We start from the raw sequence: 11,394 nt of genomic DNA on the forward strand, positions 1-11,394 counted from the left end.
AACCTAGAGAAACATGCAAAGTAATTTACACAAGAATACAGTAAACAGATCTTCCATTTGGAATATGTGTCGAGATCAAATTCAGTTATGTCCTGAAGAAACTTAAAAGGAAAGCAGGTTTTCTTTGCTTCAGAATAGGGAGTATTCCTCTTGATTTAACACATGGTGTAGGGAAGAGAGATATCTATCTGTCCTGAGTCTTGAATCCTTTGAGATCTGCCACAACTCAAACACTGGTAGTATCATCATAGGCAAGCTTAAAATTAAATAAATAAATTAAAACCCTTTAAAGAAGGTTTTGTTTACGTTTACAGCCTGCTGTCACCTTTGTGGGGATGCAGGACAAACTCAAAACCTGGGACCTGTATGCTACATAAAGAGCTCTGCCCAAGGTAAAAAAAAAAAAAAAAGGCATTCTGCATTATATACTTATATTTTTTTAAAAGTCTTACTGAAAATCTGTAAACATACAGTTTCATCATTCTGAGTATTTAGATGGTAGATAATTAGAATATACAAGAAAGCGAGTATCTCTGTAACTTATTTGGAGGAATACAACAGAGTATCATTCTCCTACTTTCTCAGGCATGCCTTCTGATACAAGAATCCTATCTCTTAGGAAATATATATCCAGGTTATTGTCTCCCTGATAATGCAAGTATTCCTTAATACTACAGGCAACATTCTGTTCCTGGTGCTACTGATTGACAGACTCACAAAAAGCTAGGGGAAAACAAGACATTACAACTGCTGTTAACTGCCTTTGTTGGATAATGCTATGCTTATTTTGCTCTCAAAAAATTGAGATTTTTAGGGACAAATGTGCCTCAGAACATGTGTATTACACCTAAAGACTAATTCTTCTAGGTTAGTCTCTTACCTTTCCATGCAGCCAACAGCATTCTGCTTTACAGGTAAGAAATACTGCTTCCCATACACAAAGCCATGGTATTTCAGGAAATAATGGATTTTTTTTTTAACCTACAAAATAAATACCACACCCCAAACACACCCCCCAACTTGTTTTCTGTTTGAGACTCATAGACTGCCTGCAGGTACTGCTGTCCTCATTCTGCCTCTGGGAAAGGTGATAAATCTTATCAAGAAGCAATTAGGACAGAGAGCAAACTCTACTGTCAGCTGAGCCAAGGCAGATATACTCTGTTAGACTTCCCTCTCCAACACTTCCCTCTTACCACTGCCTACTTACCAACTAAACTGACCAAATGAGTCAGTCATTGCAACAAAATGATGTAATGCATAAAAACTTTGAACTAGTAACCTCCAATATTCTTTGAATGCTCTGGAATAACCTCTGCATTAGTCAGGGAGCAGCAAGCACAGTTTGCTACTGCCTTGGTGAGTCATGAACAAAAAAACTTGGCATCTCCTACAGGTTTGTGTTACCCTCCTCCTCATGTTCTTCCATGACAAGCCAATGTTTCCCAAACTGGGCACGTAACATGAGCGCATCTATGATGCTGGCTACATCCCTGCTAGATCCTGCCAGTGACTCACTCATGTGCCCCAATCAACCAGAGCTCCTGGTCTGTGCTCCTCTGTGTTTACATACACCTATCCAATAAAATCGGTGCATTCTGCCTTGGATACTTATCCAGCTGACCTTCACCTGAAGACAATCTGAGTGTCTAAGCAGTCTAGCCTTATGCTTCCTCTAGGTGCTTTGTGTCCACAGATTTCCAATTCCTCATGAAATCCACGGAATTACAAGCAGCACTTGTCCATTTATGCAGTCTTCACTAGCTTAGACAGAAAAATGCAAACTTCAAAACCTACCATCTTGAGAGATGATTCTGAAAGCTGGTCCTTCAAGCAGTAGGCACTGTAGATTAACAGCAGACCTACTCAAAATATCTGTGTATTTGTCAAGGATGAACATCCACCAAATTGTCTCTTACAGACCTTTCCCTGCAGAAATTGACAAAACAACCTTTTTAAAGTTTTTAACTTACTTAATATAAGCACTAAATGCAGTCTAGAGACATCTGGCAGTGCCTAGGAAGGCAAGGCATAAATAGTATCAAGAAACATAAGGTAGGATCACCCACTGTATTTAAATGCAGACTAAAATGGATTCAGTCAACATTCAGTTGAATGTATCACTGGTAAGGTCTGAAAAGGTGAAGACAGTTTGGTATGACCTTTGTTGTTTGGAGTTTTTTTTAATAAAGACAGAACTGGTCCAAGAGTTGAGCATAAGAGAGTTAACATCTCTAAAACAATGCCAGCTAGAATAGATGTTTGCCTCTTGCTAATGCAGCACTCTGCAAGCTGGTATTTGTTTCAGTCTCTACAGACAGTAGATCTCAATGGACAGGCATAAAGATTTATAGCTGTTAAAATGTCAATTTAATAAAACTTTATCTCTCTACACAAAGCACAAAAGCAAAGGTTTGACATCCTTCCTGGTTTTCTGACACTGAATAAGTCTGCATGGATCATCAAGACAAAAAAAAAAGACTAAAACTGCAGCAATCCCACAACAGTCCCAACAGGCAAGTTTATGTGAGGTAATCCTGTGCAAGAAGCTCTTATGAAAAAAGCAGAAAGACAAGAACTCCCAAGAACACTCTTTTTTTCTTCTCCATACCAAAATCAAGACATGTTTAACTTCTAATTACTAAAAATTTAACTCAAAATTACAAACAGCTTTCATAAAAGCCACCTGACAGAAAACATCTTAGTATTTGCTGAATTCTAACATAAAAACACATTTACTTATTTTAAAGCTAAATACTTGGAAGCTGACAAGACCAGGATGCGGGGCAAGCTGTGCTGTTTTACTCACCAGCTCCAGTAAGCCCAGAGTGTTACCTTCTCAACAACACAGGCCCAGGTCTCTTAAATCTGAGGTGGAATTAAAAGGAATTAGCATGTTCAATTAAGAAAAAGAACCTGCTGTAATCTATGCAGCTGGGAATTTGTGTGTATTTGGACAGCAGACCTTGGTTAATGCTTCTCTAGCTTCTGCAATTTATACAGTTACATCAGAGTCATCAATAAGCTTAAATGAAAAAAGAACAAATATTAATGAGTAAAAATCTCAGTTTCTTACACTGCTGAATAAAGCACCCTCACTAACTGCATGTGCTCTTTGTAAACAGGCTTGACATCTTGGCTGACACATCCGTGGTTCCCAACATCCTCTGAGTCACAAGTGAAGCTACAGCTCCAGCACAGCCCCGATATCCGGTGTTTGCAACAGGGCTGTGGGAGCAGACTAACAAGGGAGAAAGGCAAACAGCTGAGCAATGAATTCTCCTCTGATCTGTACCCACTGGGCCATCTGCATTGCCTCCTGCTCAGACAGGACAACTCTAGGCCCTCCATCACTGAGCATCTCCAGTTTTTGCCTTGTGTTAGAGTGAATCTATTTCTCTTCTTCATCAGCAGCTTTAGGGACTTCCATTTCCTTATCCTTACATAGTCAGGTATCCTGACAGTGTTTCAGCTTCATAAAAATCAGCTCAGGATCTTTGCACTGCTCGTCCTTTATGGGCATGACTTCATTTTGGAAAGCATTGGAGAAGGCAAATATTAGAAGTACACCCTGCCATGCCAACTTTCAACAAAACAGATGTTCATTAACCCACGCTGACTGTTCCTTACAGAACTTGTCCATTCCCTTAGTCTCTTTGCTCAGTAAGCAGCAGAAATGGTTTGCTGCCAGAACCACTGGTGGCTCAGTAAGCATTCCAGCTTTCCCACTCAGCATTCCGAGCAGAGGAATCAGCCACAGAGGGTTTTTTCCTTTCCTCTGATTAACACACTCATACAAAAGTTTGCACATGGCAAGCACTGCACATATTTTGGTACAATAGGAAACATCTGGCAAGCAGAGGCTGGAGCAATTGAAATCACCTCATTGGTTCTGTGGAGACAAACTACAAAAGAGGCCACAAGGTGAGGACATTCCTGAAGTTAACACACTCATCACAGCAAGGGAAAGCTGCAAAGTAAACTTGAACTGCCTGCTGTGACAACTCCCGGAGCTTTTTGCTGAGCCCAATGCAAATAACTGCTCTAACTTCCTAACAGCACCACAATGAATAATGGTGGTAATTGCCTAAGAACAGAAAGAAAGAGTCTCTCCATTGCTAGTAGCAATAGAGGAGTAGATATTCTGGACCAAAAAAAAGGATCCATCTAATTCTGTGTCTTGCCTAAGGGAGGTCGGTCCCAATACCAACTTCCTTAAAGAAAGACATAAAAAAAAATTAAAAAAAAAATAAAAGAGCACTACAGGTAATAGCTTTCCCCCCAGAGAGAGAGCTAACCTGGTTATCGAATTTCCTTTGTGCAATTCCCCATCACTTTCAGTCAAAAAGGCCAACACCCACTGCACTCTCAGTGATCCCCCTGGCTCCAGTGCCTCTCTCTGATGTGGAAAAATCACCACCAGAGCCTCTTAGAGGTCCAGCCCCCACTTCATAACCTTGGCCAATATCTGAGCTAGTACTTTTATGACTAGGGAAAATTAATCCTTCAGCAAGAAGAATAAACAGGTGACCACAGGAGGGGACTGCTGGTGAGACAGGATCAATCAAAAGTGGAGATTTCAGTACTTAAGAAGTTCTCTAATGTGGGGTTTAGAGAACGGCATCTCTCAACTACAGACAAGATACAAGTGCAATATATGGCTCAGCAAGCTGACCTCCTATCCACAAGGGCTTACCTGCTCTGAAGGAGATTTCTCCAGGAATTATGCTGGCTAGTTATAATGGTGCTTTAAATACACAGTACTGCAAGAGCCTAGCCAAATAAAAGTAAGAACTGCTAGTCACGGGTGGTCTTTCTGAGACTGGAGTAATCCTTTGGAAAAGAGTGTGGGCAGACTGCACATCACTCCTACCAACACCAAGGACTTGTGGACTGTCCCCTCTGATACAACTCAGAGGAGTTACTGAGGGTCCTCAGAAGGCTGGCAGTGCCCTTGAACCCATCTAAGCCAAGTTTGCAGCAGCCTTGAAGAATCTGTACAGCATGATCTTTCTCACTCAATTAAACACAGATGAAGTACAACTGCATTTTCCCAGTTTACACAGAAAAGCAGCACTGAAAGTGACACCTTGGCTCAGCTTTTCTCTCATTTCTGTTTTGTAGTCTAGTTTCTTCAGAGACAGCAGCCAGATCTAACATACTTAAGAGGAGTAGCCTCTTCTGAATCCTATCCAACCTGAAATACTGGCTTTGTTGGCCAGAGGCCCAGGTGAGGCTGTAACTGTGACACTACATGCAATACCTTTGCTTAACCTTTTCCCTCCCAAATTGCCAGAATGTATGTCAGCTATTTTGACATTTTAGCAACAAAGATCACTTCATATACAGCTTTTTATTTCACTTTCCATTTGAGCATGCCTAATGCACTGCTCTGCAGCCACTACCCAGTCAGTGCAGTCCATTCCAAGGTCGGAGTTAGAGGCTGTGTCTTGCAAGGGCTCAGTCTCCCCAGAGGCCTCGGGGCCAGAGGCTGCTGTGCCAAGTGCCTCCAGCCCGTGCCAGGTAGGGTAGGGACTCAGCAGCACCCTCACCTTTGGCCAACTGCTCGCTCTGTTCCACCCTTCCTGACTCAACCTCAAAGAACAGCCAAGGGAACAATGTCCTTTTCTTACTATTTGTCTGAATAGGAGGCTGTAGGATTACACACACATGGAATCCAGGTTCTTTGAGCAGACTTATTTTCAGAGAATCCTGCAACTTCATTGTGAGGTGTTTATAAACATTTCTTCAGCCATGCCACAGCTAGCTGACTGGAAAAAACCAAAAAAGTTAAACTAAATGTTCAAACAAATTCCTGGGAAATATCAGCAGCTGGGTCTGGCAGTTGTGAAACTCATTGTCTTTAAACACAGCAGCTGTTCGGGAGTTTCTGTCCTTAGCCCCTGATTTGAGAAAACATTTTCTTCTCATATTCAGGAAGAAATTTTAAGAAGGCTTCATTTGCCATAAAAAACCCTTAAAGTAATACATGGAATCCCTCAAGCTAACACAGTTTAGAAGGCAACTTTTCCAAAGTTAAACACTGTGTTGGTTTTAAATATCATGAAAGCAAACAATGCACATGTATTCTGGGTAGGGTCACATCTGGAAAAACAGAATTTGAGCAATCTGGACAAAGGTGCTTCTAAAGCTTTCTCTTTTCCTGTGCTTAGTACACACTGGATTGTATGACAATTTACAGTGGGAGAGACCTCGGGAGGTGTCTATTCCAACATCCTTCTGCAGGCAGGATCACCAGCCATTAGGTCAGACCAAGTTGCACAGGGCTTGATTCAGTCTGATCTTGAAACCCTCTACGGGCAGAGACTGCACAACTCTGAGCTACCTGTTCCAGTGCTCCACTGTGAGAAAGTCCCCTCCTTACACATACCCACAGAAATGTGTCTTTTCAACCACAGAAATTCTTCTGACAATTTCCTCCCTTAGTTTCCTAGCTGTCAAAGAAACATACTCAGATCCCTGCTCTCATCTGACTCCTCCTTGCCCCCTCATTCCTTTTGCTCACCCTTGACTTCTCACTTTCACCACACCATCCCCCACACCTTAAATATCTTCCTGCCTTTTGCTTAGAAATGGTCCTGGGATTTCTTGCTCTTGTCCTCTCATCAGTTTACTCACTAAATCTTCTCAGCAATAAGAATACCTGCAGGTGCATGCAAAGAAAGATCCCATGCCACCTTTTCTGCTTGAATTCCTCAGTGCAAGATGAAGGATGGCCAGAACTTTCCCACTCTGCAGGTAACTGCATCCACTGGAGTCTCTCCTTCCTCATTCCAAAGCATTCCCCAGGGTGTCACAAAAAATCTCTCATAAGCAGACATGATGAATAGCAACTACCTTGTCTTCAGCTCTTGCCCTGGAGACCACCAGACACAGCAGTGCAGATGAAACCACAACTTCTACTGGGAGACAAACCTATCATGACTCCTGTGCCATGTGCTAACTTCTACAGAACTTCAGGCAGATGGCAGATGTGGTCCAGCTGTGTAAACCATCCCTGAAGGAATTCCAGGTGAATAGTAGCATGAGGAAAATCCTGACAGATTGCTTCCCCACCCAAGGGGAAAAGGATTTCAACAACAACAAAAAAGATCGCAGACTGGGATATCCCAGCTACCTTAAATCTGACTTGAGCAGTCAAGTCTTACTTCTGGTGACTCAAGGTTACTCAGCTATCAGGACAAATTATCAAATCAACCCTTTCACTCTGACACCAAGAAATAATGACACTCGTGACACTTCTTCCTGTTCATTTGCTTGCCAAACAACCTTGTTGATATCTTCTTTTATATAACTTTTAAGGCATAAAATGTTATTAGGCATCTCCATTTAGTAGCAGAGGAAGGACTCCCTCTCTCTGAGCAGCGGGAAAAAAATAATTAACTGACCATAACCCCATTACCTGTCTCCTTGCACCACTGGGGGAGGTGGTAGAGCTGAGAAGGAGGGAGGGGTGGGAGGAAAGTGTTTTTAAGGTTTTATTTTACTTCTCATTATCCTGCTCTTCATTTCGTAAGTAATAAATTCAATTAATATCTCTAATTCAAGCCTGTTTTGCCTGGGACAGTACTTTGTGAGTGATCTCTCCCAGTCCTTATCTCAACTCATGAACCCTTCGTTATATTTTCTCTCCCCTGTCCAGGTGTGGAGAACAGTGGTAGAGAGGCTTTGGTGGGTGCTTGGCATGCAGCCAGGATCAACCCCCTACACTCAGGTATCACACAGCAATTACTTGGCAAACAAACAGGTAAGGAAGGCACTATCCCTGGGACAATTGCCAATATTCTTCTTCTCGAGCACACTACAGTGCAGTTGCCTAATCAAAAAACAGTTTATCACTCCCTGGCAATGTGTTCTAATATTCCACTGTAAATTTTATTTTACACAAAGCATGATTTGTTTTATATAACACGTAATACCTTACTCAACTCCATCCCTGTGTTCTGCTTCCAACAGAAGCCGCTAGTGAACATGAAAGCAAAACATGCTAGAAATGGGGCAGAGGAACCTTCAGCTTCTGTCCATTGTCTGTTAGGGATTCAGCAGTTGGCTCGTGACCTGTCACAGATGATAGGCTGATGGTTGGCTTCCTGCTCCAAGCCCTCTTCCTTGTCCTCTTTCTTGGACACAAAGGCATGCTGGACCAGCCCCTCAGCCACCATGAGCTCACCCTGCCCTGAAGGGGCACCTTTGCTGGTGACTCTACTGAAACAAGTGCTGCTTAAAGCCACGTGTTCCTTAGACTGTGTTTGTTTTAAAATAGCCCATAACCAACTCATTCTACAAACTGAATCAAGAACCTCCACGCCTTAAATCATGAAGCATACCCTCCACTAACTCCTGGAAAAATGCCCAGAAAAAAACAAAAAAGCCTGAAAACATCTGACTTGCTGACTGCTGAAATCTTCTGCCTATGTTCCTGCTTAGCACTCACATGGGGCTGGTGCCCCAGTCCAGCAAAAGGAGCATCCTAACCCACTGTACTTAGAGTAATTAGATGGCTGTTCCCACTAACACAAGCATATACTTTCATACTTGAAGGAATTGAACTAAAAAAGTAAACAAATTCATTTTCTTTCCAACTAATAACACAGTGATCACAAACAAGCAATGGCTGTTGCCATTTCTCAGAGAAATTTCTGCAAGAGCAAAACTGTGTAAATACATCAAAACTATCAATGTACATAAATTCGATGGAAATGTAATATTTTAAAGTCAATACATTGACTACATGGACTATTCTACAGTGCAGAGAAGGTAACTCCTATGGCCTCTGCTTGCTTTAGGAAGCAGAGGAGCTTCAGTGCAGGTAACATAAACTAAGGCATCTATGGAAAATCAGTTTAAGTCAGGCCTATGCAATGATGAGCCAAGAACTGGCAGTTACGACTCAGAACAGTGAGTCAGCCCCATAGCCCTCCACAACCTGTGGTTCAAAATGGGGCAGCTGCCAAAAACAGACAACAAAAAGTAGAAGGACACAGTGGCTCCAATCTCTGCACAAGGGCAATGCAGAGAGAAAGGTAACTACAATGATGAAAGGAACAGGAGCTCATGAGGAGAGACCAACGGGGCTGGGATTTCCATCAGGAGCAGAGAAAGGCTACAGGAGATTGGAAGGATTACAACCGAGGTTAACAAAACTCATAAAGGCAATAAACAAGCTGAACATGTAGCTCTCACCATGTGTAATTTGCCAGACCCTGTAATTGTAAGAGCAGAAGCTAGCAGCAAACTCGGTTAAGACAGATAAAAGAAAACTTTTTTACACAAAGTGAACAAGAAATGCACAGATTCTGCTACCAGCAGCAGCTGTGGAGGTGGCTGCACTCAGCAGGTTCAGAATGGGACCAAAGGCATGGACAAACTGATTTGTAACCAGAAAATACATGGCAGAAACTGCCATGGCCGCTGGGAAATCGCAGGAGGACTGGACCACAAAAGCATCCAGCTTGTAAGCTTTCCCCAAAGTAGCCTTTGCTATTGCTCCCACAGGAGTTCAATTACTGGCCCAGATGGACTGTTGGTCTGACCCACTAGGGCATCTTTCATGTTATGTTAATTCCCCCCCACAAATCTCTTGGCTTTCACTGGATCCAAAGCTAAGCAGAAGATTGAAATTCAGAACTTCAGTTAGTGCACTGTTTCGGTATTCACACACATGCACAAGATCCTGAATGGATGTTACTTTCATTACACATATTTCTGGATTATCTTTCTTTTCCACTGAAATGTGAGCTGTCTTTTGGGAGTCAGCCAGCTGCATTCAGGAGACAATGCTGCTGAACTGCTGTCAGCTGCTGCACTGGAACACAATACCATCTGACAGACAAGAAAAACAATTCTTAACGTACTTACCACAAATGTGCCAAAGGTTAGCACAGTGTAAGTTGTGTGTGTTAGACAAGAAAGTGCTCTCTTATACAGCAATCAGCTTGGGAAAAGCTAAAAATAATATAATTGCAGAGTGCTGTGCAGCCACCCTCCTGCATGTGAACATTTCTGTATGTGAAGCTTATTTTCAAAGTTATAAAAAGAGCATTTAAGAGAAATCAACCCATCAGCAAAATATCTGTCCTCTGCCTAAGCCCAAAATTCTCCATTGATACACAGACAGCATCTTTCCCTGCTGGAGTGTGGAAATAATAAAGTAACTTGGAGAATAGGCCTGTATTACTAGAAACCATTTAACAGCAAAAACTTCATGGAGGCTTTACTTTGAAACTATTGCTTCCAACAAGACCAGAAAACTTGGGAGATCACACCAGAATTAGAAAATGCCTGCCTGTGTGACAAGTCTGAGATTGAGCCACATACCTTTCCTTCCTCAAAAGACTATTTTGATAGCAGACTTGGTTCAGCTTATTTACAGGTTTGCAGGTCACTTTTAACTTGTCAAAACATATGCCAGGCATGTGTGCAGCAGCCAGATAACTTATAATTTAAGTTATTTCTGAAAACAACATGCAGAAACAAACATTTAATACAGATGATTATCACTTATACTTTGATTTTGGCTTCATACTTCTATCTTTGCATCACTGTATTTAATTACACTCCACATTTCCTTCATGAGTCATTGTTGCATAACAAACCTGATAGCCACTTTATGGGCGTGTTGCAGGTTTGCACAATTAACTGAGTCTATTGGACTGGAAATGACGATTTGTATTAACTGAAAAGATCATGTGGCTGCACAGTTTGTGGGTGTTGGTTTATTAGAATGGAAAGTGCCAATTAGAGAAGGAGAAAACAAAGACAAACTAATTATGTTTTAAAGAGAAGTACCTATGACTTCCTGGAAATGCTAAAATTTATCTGGGATAGGATTCCCAGGTGCTAAATTACAAAGAAAATTATTCTTTCTGCGTTCACAAGCTCATAGGAATGGCAAAGGAGGAAGTACAGGCAATGGAGGGAGAACAAAACACAGAAAAACCCAGGAACAGGACAGGAGTTTCCACGCCAAGGCCACCACCACTGTCACCACCACCTTGCAGCGCCTGCCCAGCAAAGTCTGCACAAGTTGGTCACACAAGATGCAGTAGGGACTCATTGGGGACTGTCTCCTCTGCCCTGAACCCATAAAGACATTTAGCAGATCTCAGGAGGAAGAGAAGACATTTCCATCAACAAATAACAGCTCCCAAAACTGCAGTGATCCCACAGAGGATGGAAGAGAATGAGGTCTCAAGGCAACAGCAATTTCTAGAATTGAGGGTGTAGGGTTTTGGCCATACAGGTGCAGCCTCACCACCCAGACCTTGCGCCACTGCTCTCCCTGCAGAGCTATTTCCAGCCATGCAACAGGAATATTTCTCTCCTCTCCATATTTTAAGCTCAACAGTAAATTCAGTTCAATCATACTTTACC

This window comes from Corvus cornix, chromosome 21, assembly GCF_000738735.6.
Source record: "Corvus cornix cornix isolate S_Up_H32 chromosome 21, ASM73873v5, whole genome shotgun sequence".
Lineage (NCBI taxonomy): Eukaryota > Metazoa > Chordata > Aves > Passeriformes > Corvidae > Corvus > Corvus cornix.